Source organism: Platalea leucorodia (genome assembly GCF_965183815.1).
Source record: "Platalea leucorodia genome assembly, chromosome: 2".
Taxonomy (NCBI): domain Eukaryota; kingdom Metazoa; phylum Chordata; class Aves; order Pelecaniformes; family Threskiornithidae; genus Platalea; species Platalea leucorodia.
In genome coordinates, this window is record NC_138824.1 from 13229026 (window position 1) to 13240593 (window position 11568).

An 11568-nucleotide genomic window follows, 5' to 3' on the forward strand; every position below is an offset into this window, starting at 1 on the left:
AGTATGGGTCCCCTCATTGGGCCACAGCTCCTGCCAGAAAACCTGCTCCACTGTGGGCTCCTCTCCGTGGCCTGCAGCTCCTGCCAGGAGCCTGCTCCAGTGCGGGTTCTCCACAGACTGCAGCTTCCTTCAGGACACATCCACCTGCTCCGGCATGGTGTCCTCCATGGGCTGCAGGTGGATGTCTGCTCCACCGTGAACCTCCATGAGCTACAGGGGGACAGCCTGCCTCACCATGGTCTTTACCACAGGCTGCAGGGGAATCTCTGCTCCAGTACCTGGAGCACCTCCTCCCTCTCCTTCTTCACCAACCTTGGTGTCTGTAGGGCTTTTTCTCTCACATTTTCTCACTCCTCTCTCACACTTGCAGTGCAGTGGTTTTTATCCCTTCTTAAATATACTATCACAAGGCACTACCAGCATTGCTGATGGGCTCAGCTTTGGCCAGCAGTGGGTCTGTTTCCTTTTTCAGCATCCTGTTTTGCTTTTACATTTAAAATGACAGACCTTATGTTCTGTTTTATTTTCCTTGTCTGGATAAAAATTCTACTTTTCAAGGATGCTTTCTTCTTTAGTGAGGTGCTCTATATTGACTGTTTATCATTCAGGAATGGGATCTTAGACTTAGGATGAATAGCTCCATGAAAATATCAGCTCACTGCTCAGCAGTGTCAAAAAAGTAAATCAATTCTTAGGAATTATTAAGACAAGAGTAGAAAAGAAAACAGATAACATAATCATATCAGTGTAAAAGGCTGTTATCCCAAAATCTAAAAAAAGAATGTAACGGAACTGGAAGAGGTTCACAGAAAGGCACCAAGAATAATCAAAAATACAGAATGGCAGTCAAAGGAATTCATAAATAGACTGGGACTATTCAGTCTGAAAAGTGACAATTGAGGGAAGGCTTTGACAGAAATCTGTACAATCATAAGGGAAAAGGAAAAGATAAAAAGAGACAGATGGTTCATTTTCTCTTCCAAAGCAAGAATGAGAGTATCACATGCTGTTAGCAGGTGGTAGGTTCAAAGCCAAAAAAAAAAAAAGAGATAGTTCTCTACATAATGTGTAGATAACCCTCCCTTACCAGGTCACTTTTCTTCCAGCATTCTTTACTGTACACAAAAAGACACTGCAAGCAGTGTACGAACCAGTTACAAGCACACTGCAATTATTTAGCAGCTAGTGCACCCAACAGGGAGCAACGATTGCCATAAATATGCCTGTGGGCCTGTGAGACGTGTGAGGGGTCTCTGGATCAGCAGTCGAATGGTGGTAGGAAGGTGTCAGCCCTGTTGTGCTCCAGCATGGGTTGCTCTTTGGTGCTGCCAAAAAGCAGATTCTATGCTTTTTACATAGGTCTTAGTAGTTTCATGTCAGTATTTATCTTTTGAATCCCTGAGCTGCTAATTGTCACCTTCTCACTTCAGTTTGTGTATTTCACTTTCCTTATCTTGTAAGGCATTAACTTATATACCCCCTTACAGTTGAAAAACAGGTTACTCAGTAAAACTGAGCCAAACCTGGGTGTAAAATTGAAGGCAGCTGCATTTCCATGGGTTACACTTTGGAATAAATTTGCTCAGGATATTGTGGATGCTAAAGGTCTGCATGCATTGAAAAAGCAACTCTACTAGTTTATAGACAAAAATATCCCTTTGAGATGTTAGATTGAAATACCAGAGACCTGATTCTACTAAAAGGCTGTTTCTGTTTCAAGAAGCTCCTGAGTAGTAAATCGCTGGGGACTTCAGAGAGTATTCACTGCATGCCTCATCATTTTGGTCTTCCTTCAAAATCTGCTTGTCGTCATTGATGGAAGTGGGACATGGGGTTTGGCCAACCTTTGGTCTGGATCAGCACAGCTGCTCTTATGCTCTAAAAGCTGCCTTCACTCTGCTGCATAACTGTGCAGTCTGGTTTTAGTTCTTTGATTTTTTTAAATACCTTTTTGCCAGAGGTCGTATGTTTCTTCTGGCATGATGCTTTTAAGCAGTGTGGTCCATGTACTTTCAGACATTTTTTTCATTTTAATTACTCCTTCTAATTTGCTTTTACCGGCTTTCTTGTTTGTTTTTTTTTTTTTTTTTTTTTTTTTTTCCAGGAGTTTTCTCTTATATGAAGCTGATGTGGTTTGGGGAGGTAGGAGAACTTTTCAATCATGCCAGTATTTTGAATAAGGGAAGTCTGAGAGAGCACAGTATTTAAAGAGTATGCTGCTGCAGCTTCAGCTACTGCGTTTTGAACCATACATTTTCTCCTCTTGGTTATTTCACAAAGCAGTCATTTTGGTATCTCACTGTTTAACTCTTTGTCATAATTCATTGTTGCATTTTCCCAGATAATCTGAGGGTTAATTAAAGTGTTCAGTTATTATTCTGTTTTCTTTCCTTGTAGTCACCTTAATGCTAGCATTTCTGAGCCACTATCATGGACACATGATAATATAATGTGACCCAAATAATATATTCCTTTAATCTAAGCATGACATTTTGGTTCACTTAAATTTTGATAATTGTTGCGGTTCATGTATTTACTATATTTAACTCTAAGCTTTCTTTAACTTATGAAACTTTTGCTAGCAGCCTGATCTACTTTGTCAGTCATATGTTATGTACTTGTTTCTCAAGGCATGCAAGTGATCTGTTTCTCAGTCCAAGTTTTTCTGTGCTTATTATGTCCATATCCGTACTTCAAATCAGTTCCTTCGGTTCATTCGTCTTACTTCATAGATTTTCAGTATTTATAGACTTTTAGTATGATAGAAACACGTTTTCCTTTGATCTAGTTGTCTATTTTTAGGTCCATATTTATATGGTGAGATTATTCTTTGATGTTTCCTATCCAAGGTCTATTGAACTCTATCTTTTTTCGAGGATGAAGATTTTACTCTTAGAGGATGAATCATCTCAGAGTGTTTTCTCTTATTCCCTTGTTAGATTCCCCCTAATCTTAATTAAAACAAAAACAAAACCAAAACCAACAACCTCAACTCTTTTATAACTTTTAAGTCAGATACCAATGTGTTTTCCCATATTAGCATAGACAGAAATTATCCTTTATTCATAGAATCAACATATTTTGAAGGTTTCTAAAAATCATCCCTTCACTTCCTCACATTACTTCTGCAACTGTGTTTTAACATGGTTCCTTGTTAGCTTGTGTACCAAACCCTGGAAGCCTTCCAGAGACTACTATTGTCAAGACTCTATCTTTATGTTGACATTGAGAGATTAAATTTTTTGTCCTTTCCTCTCCCCTGCTATGTCATGGGTACTTCACTGACAATGTAAAACAAGTAGAAACCTTGTGAGGTCCATAGCTTTTAAACGCAACAAGCAGGTTATGTGCTTTTAGAGCTGGCTGTGCTCAAGTGTTAAAAGTCATCTTAACTGTGTATACCAAAGAGCTTCTAGAGAAAGTCTGCCCCTGGTCGTCTGTCCACACTGCCCTAGGACAGACTTCCAAAGAGCGATTGATTATTTCTTTCCTTTGCCTCCTAAACTCATGAAATAAAGGGTAAAACACAGTCAGTTCCCACTAAAATCTCAAGGCCTCTCCCCTCTTGCCTTCCCTTTTCAGCACGGTGTTCAGAAAGTAGGAAGCACCCGCAAGGACCACGAGGGCTAGGCATGGAATAGCCTCCTGCTTGGGTAGCTTAGTCTAGAATGACATGAACTTGGCCTCAAATTAACCTGAAAGTACGGGCTGGAGGGAACGGTTGTATAACTGTCATATATCTGCCATGTTACAAACCTTGCTAATCATGTTGATTTAGTAGTTTAAGGGCCAAAGGGGAACACTGCTGACAGAAAAGAACAGACCCAACTAAACAAATGGGAGATAAAAGCTCAAAAAAGAACCAAAAAAATGTCATCGGAAAGCTCCAACAAAGCAAATCTATTCTTCTTATTAAATGAACATTTTCATTCCACCTTTTATGGCTGTCATGCTGCATTATTCTTCATGTTTGGCAACAGATTTTATCATATTGCCTACGTAATACTTATTCCCCTCTGAAAGGTTTTTCATTTCAAAATGTGCTGTGCTGTTCTGTGAGAGCTTTGATTAGGTGACTAATGCAACTGCCTTTTATCACAGGTCAGCTGGTATGAATCCCATCACCAGTAATGGAAAGAACTACATTAAGATAAAGCTGATTGGAAGGAATCGTTACTGTTTATTAGCATAAAGATATTTCATTTCCCAAAGCTTACACTAGGTAAACGTGCATGTGTATCTAGTAGAAATCATGTCAGTTAAAATAATTTTAAGTAATTACACTTTTCCTTAGCAATTTTTTGTTAGACAAATAAAAATTGAGCTTGAGATGAAACACACTTGAGAGATTTAAATATCTTAAATTCTGTATTTGCACTGTTTTTTTTTTCAGTTGCAATGCCAATACTTTTACTTTAGAAATTATATTTGCATGACAAAATTAATACTCAGTATGAATCATGATTAAACTTTGGTTTTAATCAGAACCATATGTATTTGTAGCATTGCTCAGAAGCTGAAATTTTGACCCATGGGAACATTTACTTTATTTCTAAAACCCACGTTTTAGATTGTGTGGAAGATAATAACATGTCAAAATATGTTTTCATGTTGAACTGAAAACATCATTGAAAAATACCCATTTCTCCCATGAACAAGTTTTATAACAAATAGTTTATTCCAGTTAACTAGAAATTTTGTTTGATAAATATTAAAAAAAATCTGAATCAATAGATTTTGTTCTAGTTTTGTTTCCTTTATTTGCTATTTTTTTTATATGATTCTTATAAATATAAATGCATAATATCTTTTTCAGGATAATACAACTTACTGCTGAGTAGATTAAAAAAACCCATGGAGACCAAAGTGAAGAGAAACTACTTCCAATAATGGATGTGTGGTCACTTCACACTATTACAGATTCCAACATTTCACCACATCACGTTGTACATCAGTCATCTCTTCAGGGCTTTGGAGGTTCATCGGAATGCCAATTACTGTAATCTCTTACTGAGCTCACAGATATGAACATCAGATTTACTCTTTTAGCAGTTCTTTTTTTTTGTGGGGCGGAGTTTCTTTCAGTACAGACAATTGGAACAGAAAACACTTCTGTTTCTATTTGGATATGTCTTTTGCTCATTTGATACCATTTTGTAGCAAAACCACTTTGTCCTAGCCATTTCTGTGGAAATTAAAAAAAAAAAATTACACCCAACTAATGACTACATATAGGCTAAAATAATGTCTACATACAGGTTAAACTAGTTGTTCAGGATCTCTTTATAGAGTCAAAGGTATAGGTACTTCCAGAAGGTGACTAAACTCCCCTAAGGATTAAACTTATCATAAATCCAAATGATCCAGTACAATGAAAATGGTATTGAGGCTTCCATTAAGTAGAATATCTAAAAACTTCTGTGAAAATTGTCCAAAATATGAATTTAAAAGATTGTCTCATATTTTCATTTATTTCACTGCAAAATTTCAAGTACTCAGAAAAAGGGAAAAAAAAAAAAGAAAAAGAAAACTCTATTGACATTCAGTGATGCTTATTTTGATAATTAAACCTAAGTCAATATCTGAAATGGGAAACTAATTTCACAGCTGATTTTTTTGTAAAGGTGCTTGGTCCTTGTGGTCACCTCCTTTTCTTTTTTCTTTTTCTTTACATATATGTTTATCCTGAGCTGAAATTTCTTTTCATATTTTACAGAAACATTTTTTTATTTTCTACCACATTTTTTTGTATTTAATAGTGATAATTCACGTATATATATTAAGAATGTGATGGTTTTATGGTTCACCTCGGACATTTGACACATTCAGAGGTTTACTGATGGTGATGTTAAAAAGACAGACTTTCTAAATAAGTTGTACTGTCCTGAAAATGGTGGTGTGTAGCTATGATACTTAGTTGATCAGATGGTTTGTAGCAGAACTTCTGAAATGCACCCCAGAAATAGCATGTTCTTTAGAGAACGCATGTCATGTGTCACATTTTCATATGGTGTTTGTAACAAAATGAACATTCACTATAGTCAAATGATATTTTAAAATCATGCCTCATAAAAAAGTGATGATCAGGTTTAGCACAAGATCTGTTACTAATACATTAAACCCACAAACAAAATTGGACATAAAATTTCTAAATTCTAATCCCGTTTTTTTAAACAGATAAAACAAGTTATCACTCTGAGTTTTATGCCATGTTATGAAATCAACAGAGGCTGCATAAAGCTGAAGCTATACAGTGTTGAAACAATTCTATTATGTGCACTATATGACAAATATACAATTTTTTTTCAATGCATTCAACACCAAAATAATAAAAACAAAGCTCTGTGAACTGAAGAAAATGGGGCCAAACTTTCCTTGACTAGACCTATAGAGATCTTTTTTATGAAAATGTGAACTTCTGTGTGCATGCATGGGTAATATACTGTAGTTTTTTGTTTTTTTTTTATAAACCCCACTGTGGGGTTCAATGCCTCTCCTTTGTAGTCAAAGGATCAAGAACAATATATACCAGCTTCAGGTTTGGTACTAAATGTCCTATATCAAAATTAAAATGAAGGCTTATGTCCTCCAGTGTCCTATCAGAAAACAACCTGTCCTTTAAGCCAGATTCAATGTTGTTGCGCGTGTATTCTCCATAAGTAGTTTTATTGAGCTGAAATAATTCTTATGCTAAGGGTAGGCAAGATAGAGCAGCGACTCAAAGAGAAATATTATATTTGGGGATTCAGATAACTTGTATCTGGAAAAACTTCTGTTTATTGATGTTGCTGTTGGAAATATGCTATTGTTTTTTAAAACCTGGTCCCCTAGGGTCCCTCATGTTTTACGTATTAGGGAAGAAATATTCAAGTGAATGTTTGTTTCTCCACTATATCACTCCATGAAATTACATAAATAAATGCAGAAGTGAGAGAAAAGCCTTTTTGCCACCAAAGGAAAACAAATGACAAAATAAACGGCAATTGAATGAAATTTTTCATTCTGCGTTTGTCAGTGGTCCCTACAACAAAATTTGGACACAACTATAGACAGTGGCTTCATAAAGCATATACGAGACTTAACAATTTAATTATTTGCTCAAATTATTTTCTGGAATTAAAATTCATAAGACTTTGGAGGATCTAATTAAAGGCTTTACCTCAAAGTCATCATGAAAAGGAAACTCCGGCAACACTCGAAGGAGCAACTTACATAGCTAATTGCTACTTATGAGGCTGGTGCTCAGCAGAGGCTGGTTTTACTCTATTACTCTCCAGGTCCAGCTTTAGATATGTGAGCATGGATGTTAGGGTCTGTTCACAGCTAAATGAAGCAATGGTCATATCTCAGTAAATCAATGCTTGAAGGAGAGCTAATTTCAAAACCTGATTAACAGATATATAAAAAAGGGAAGCAGATTAATGAAAACATAACTGAAGTATGTGGATTTATCAGCAAATATCACACAATCCAGAAGTAGACTTTTATATCTGGTCTTGGTCAATGAACTTCTTCCTTCAGTGATGCTAGGGTAGCCCTGTGCTTTAGTCATATGTCACTCAATCCTTCTGTCAAGTCTGCCCTCCCTTCGGAGTGGGCCAGCATGTGAAACATGCATCCCAAACTCACTGGATTTATTAACTGTGCTCAGCTCAACTTTACTGCACCTGAAGCATACTTTCACCTGCTCTGGGAGCTCAGCTTTTCTGTACTCCTCTCAGTACATAAAGACGCCTCGCAGAGAAAGTATTGGTCCACCTGACATCTGCCCTTAAGGTGTCAATCTCTGTTCTCTCTCTTTGTCCATAGCTGAGGAGCTCCAGGAAGAGGAGGTCTGGCAGTTTGGAGCAGTCATAGGAACTAGAGGATACCTACAATGTAACTGGGAACATATGAACACACACAATTACGGGTTTACAAGGTCATTTTAATCCCCAAAATGTGTTATAGTAGTAACAATTCCTAGGCAACCCCAGGTTTCATGTCTTCTCCCTGATTTCTTGCATGAGAAGCCCTGCATAACACTTCACAAAGGAATCTTCTGACCATGGCATTGGCATGCTTATAGCACAGGGAGAAACATCCTCACTTAGACATACACCTTCATAACAAAAGCACTCGTGCAGTAGAGAGGAAAAGATTTCTTGTGGAGGGACTGTGAAGGAAAAGGAATGAGATAAACATGAGCAGGCCCAGAAATTGCTCTAAAGAAGGTGTTTAATGAATGGTGAAAGTTGTCTCCCTGCACATCCAGCACTAGTGTTTATGCACTATTTAACGTTTTCAATTTACTGCACAAGGGCAGCCTGATTTGAAATTGCTAAGCAATGAATTACAGCAAGCAGGAATCTAAGCCAAATTCTTGGATGATATAAAGTAGCGCCACTCTGTTGATTTCAGTGGAGTTACCTTGGTTTACAACATCAAAAAAATTAAAAAGATGTCTACATAATTTAACAAAGAAGCTGAGTGGGATTTACATTTTATTAACTGTTTTACAGAAGTCTGCTAATCCCTAACTGAAACATAATGGCCATTATGTAGGTAATACACAGCTTCATAAAGACACTGTCCTGCCCCAAAGATATAGCACCTAATAAATAAAACAGTCAAAGTATGTGAGGAAAAAGGTCCCTGCACAAAAGTTTTGGATAGCAGATGAAATGTGTAAGACAATTAATGTCTCTTCTTTTAAATTGTTCATGCAAGTTTATAATTCATATTGACATGTTCCATTTAGGAATGGATTAGGACAATATGACTTACGATAAATTGGTTATTCAGTTTAAGGTAATAACAGGTTACATGCATCAATTTGATTGTATATGAGTTCTTGTGCAACCACTGGAAAATATTTTCCCCTCTGCTTATAGATGGTGTCCAATCGCCTGGTTTTCCACTTGATTAAATCACTTACCTTTGAATGGGTTTCTTCATTTAATAATAGTAAATATTCTATCAATTAAAGTATTTATTTTGCTAGATTCTTGTAATAAGCAGTGGTCTTTCTGTGCAATGATTTTCTTTCACTACTCAAGGCAGGACAGATCTGCCTAGCACCCATCACCACTCAGTATTGTACTTTATAAAAAAGGCTATTTCAGAGAAACAGAAGGTCAAGTGTTGGTCTTCCTCAAGCAAAACATATTGTTTGGAGAAGGATAATAGTAACTAAATTAAGAATCCCTGAGGCATTAGGTGCTTTTGATAATACTCTATCAAAAACAAAATTTGGCAATTTATGCAATATTTTTAAAAATCCTGGCAATGCAACTCATTGCTGCTATTTCAGCATATAATTCAAACCTGATTGACACTGCTCAATTAATAGTTAAACATGCATAGTATAAATAAATCAAATGGAGGAAAAAAGAAAAAGAAAGCCTGTTAGTAAAATCCAGCATGGATGAATGCATATCTTTTTGGTTGTTGTAAGAGAAGAGTGATGGTATTTGTTGAATTATAAACCAGTGACTTTCATATTTACTAAATAAGCCAGAAAACTGCAAAAAACCCCCAACTCTTGACATTAATAACATGGACCATATTCACTGCTTAAATTAAAATATGTATTTATATGAATAGGTTGCTCTGGTCTTCAAAGCTTTCAATTTAGCTGGGAAAATGTAGAGTTGAGTTTTAAGTATTCTTTGGTTTACTAGGAGAGGATTTAAAAATCCGTTTCACACACACACATACACACGCTTTGTGTTTGGAGTGAAGATAAGACAGGAACAAGATACAGAATGACGGATCCCAGGTATGTTGACTCTTGGTTGCTTTCCAGTCTGCTACACGGTTCTTAGTTATTACTTTTTAAAAAGTGTTGGATTGAAATGCCACTGTATTAAGTGATTTATAAACACAGCTGCATAAAATATAGATTCATAAAAAAAGACGTTCCTTTCTCTCCCTGAGCCTCTTAGCCTAAGGGAATGTAATACAAACTAACTTAACACTGCTCTTACGCTAGTTGAAACAAAAGGTAAAATAATTCCATGAGTTCTTATTGCTTTATCAATTGGCGCCAAGCACTTCAGTTTTAGCAACGACAGTTTTTTATTTTTTTGGTGAGGGGTAGGCTAGAAATTTGAAACTATGTTTTGAATGTTTATAAATGCATGTATGTGATTGTATTTAAGCATGGCTAATTATTTGCAGAATGGGGTTTGTATTATTATTGAATACTTTCTACTTGAGACACTCCTTCACCCATACTATAAACTGAATAGTTGAATGCTTTACTATTACCTGAAGATGAATAAGAAGTGATAACTGTTCTCACAGATCAGTGAAAACCCAAAGCTGAAATTCCTTTGCAGTGAGGCCGTTGTTTATGATTTTTTCCCTGAACTTTTAAATAATAATAATAAAAAATTAATTTGAAAATTAATTTGAAATTCCACTTTGATGCTCAGACACACAAATATACATGTGAGCATAATGAAAGAAAACTATACAGATATTTGAATATCTTATATTGGGAAAATATAATTATTAAGGTTTTTAATTTAAGGATCTCAGCTGTGAAATGTCAGAAAAAAGGCTTGCTATACTATTATTCTTTAGCTTCAGGGGACAGAGTATTTAATCACAAGGCAACATGCAGTTTGTATTGTCTCTTCATTTACCCCTTTGAAATCACAGTTCCATGTAGGTCCTCAGTATTTAGAAAAGCAGAAGCAAAATCTTAGATACAGACATTGAAGCATTTGAGGTTTATCCAGATTTTGATCTGAAATCTATTTGTCATAATTTATGTTAGTAACATAGTACATTGTATGTACAGGACATTAGCTGCATACACTTTGTTTTTTTGTCATTCAAGAATCAGTCTTGCAACTGTGCTCCAAGGCTGCTAATTGTTGCACTCAGAGTGCTATTTTGAGTCCTAAGATAATTTCTGCAATCTGAAAAAAATAATAAAACCGCAGTGGTGAGATGGAATCACCCTCCCTCTGTCCTGTCACTTTGGAGTCTTAAGATTCAGATATTATTCCTATCCACATGGACCACTCTTGGATCCTTTGTCTGAGGGTAACGTTTTGTCAGAGTAATGATATGGGCTGCAGGCATTAGGTACAGCAAGTGGTTTTATCTTGTGTACAACAGAAGGGTTATATACCAGAGCCGAATGTAAGACGGATTTAATTAGAAGCCGGGGGGGACTGAAGGCTTGTGACAGGAATAAATCAATGTTTTTGATCATTAGACCTTGTGCAGATTCTGCTGCTGTAATGGAAAACTAGTACATGCTATTATTTCCTTCAAAACCCTTGACATGACTGTGATACACTTCTCTGGTGTACTGTTACACAGATTTCTTTGACTTTCACCATTGCCATTTTGATCTTACTTTGGATTATTACTAAGGTAAGAAAAAAAAAGCGTATTCTTCTGGTTGCTACAGTAACATGTCCTATAACCCCCAGCGACGTGTGAGCTCTTCATCAAATGTTTATGACAACAGCTAAATGTAAATCCACAACAAGAAAAGAAAATGATAGTTGTACTGCACTTAGATTACGAGGCCTTCTATGTGCCATAGAGGTGATGGACCATGTCCTC